The 1,536-nt window shown below is 38.9% G+C and overlaps 1 protein-coding gene across 2 annotated transcripts in view; it reads right to left on the bottom strand.

The window, feature by feature from the left end:
* FMNL2 (formin-like 2) overlaps positions 1 to 1,536 on the bottom strand; it is a 134,785-nt gene that overhangs the window by 86,956 nt on the left and 46,293 nt on the right. The window lies entirely within an intron of this gene.

The raw sequence follows: 1,536 nt of genomic DNA, 5'->3' as shown, positions 1-1,536 counted from the left end.
CAACCAGAAATGTCACATAGTTCCTGTGTTTCTCTGGGCAGCATTTCTATCATGTCTATCTCCACATTTTGGTCTGTCTTTACAATGAATCCTGGCAGGATCTACCCTGAGCCAACTGTGAAGCAGATCAGGCTAGCCTTTGATGTCCCTGTACCCTACTTTCTAGGATATACAGGGTTACACCCCTTCGTGGACCTGGTATGTTTCCCATATTTTCCTGATTCTTCCACTCTACTGGAAACCATGTGCTCTCAATGCACAGTCTTCAGTAATTTTAAAAAATAGGCAGAAAGGAATTATTAATCAGAAAAATGAATTCTTGGTAAGGTGGCCAATATATGATACTTTTAAGTAAGGAATGATGGAAAACCAAATTAAAATGTACTTTTAAATTAAATCCCTTACATATAATCATAGTTATATTAGTGGTGAGAATTTCCACTCAAGTACCAAGGTGATAAGGGAACGCTTCAGGCACATTTGGCTTTTCTTTAACTTCCAATTGACCTATATATTCCCTTGCCCACATGTGAAGTTGATGCAGACCAGCAGATTATATAGCCCCTGGCCTATTGCAGATACCATGAGTGAATTGAAATACTACTCTTTATTATTATTGAATCAATTCATTCTAAACCCATTAAAATTTTTGGCTTTTCTAAAGAAGGTAAATCTGACCTGGGTTAAATGGAGGTATCATGTTCAAACATCAAATCCTTCCACTGAACTGAACTTCATTACAGAGAATTTTTTAACTTCCCATGACCAAAACCCAAGTCAAAGGAACATGAGGTAACTAAAAGGCAACGAAATATGAAGGGTCTGAAAGCCGTATGTTCACTGACTGCAATATGATACATGGATTCTACTACAATGACCCAATATTCATGGTCATCTTAAGCACTCAGGGAAATAATGTCCCCTTGTCAGATCATGCCTGAAAGAAGATCACTTTTTCAAGCTACAAAGAATAAGCTATATTTGGAAATGAGGATCTTCATAAAATTTTGCATTGAACTCATGGACCATAGAAACCTTCATGAACTTGCTCTAGATGATATCTCTATCTTGACAGGCAGGAGTTTTGATTTACCCACCAATGTACGAATAACTCTAAGTTAGTTGTAAGCAGTGCATGGCAAATTATAGAAGCTCAAAAATATTCTCAATGAATGAAAGATTGTAGGCACGAGTGAATTAACAACCAGCACACATTATACCCATTACTAGTCTAGGTGGTCAGCAACAATCCTCCCTTAGAATGGTAGTATTTCAGCCAGGAGAGATTAGCCAGGGAATCCTTAAGAGGAATGATAAGGTTGACAACTGAAGCACACGTAACCAAAGGAACACCGCTTAAAGGCATCACATTAACAAAAACTGTCACTACAGAATTCCACCCCTATGAATAGGAACACATCCTGCAGAACACACACCTGAACTACCACCGGAGTAAGGGACAGGGGTAGAAGGACATAAACAGCAACATGGGACTCCAGATCACCAAGTCTCAAGGTGCTGCCTCTACCCAGGAAA

The sequence above is a fragment of the Galeopterus variegatus genome, unplaced genomic scaffold, assembly GCF_000696425.1.
Source record: "Galeopterus variegatus unplaced genomic scaffold, G_variegatus-3.0.2 Scaffold1312, whole genome shotgun sequence".
NCBI classification, from domain to species: domain Eukaryota; kingdom Metazoa; phylum Chordata; class Mammalia; order Dermoptera; family Cynocephalidae; genus Galeopterus; species Galeopterus variegatus.
Note: the sequence above shows the minus strand (reverse complement) of the source record. Positions and strands in the feature narration are given on the sequence as shown.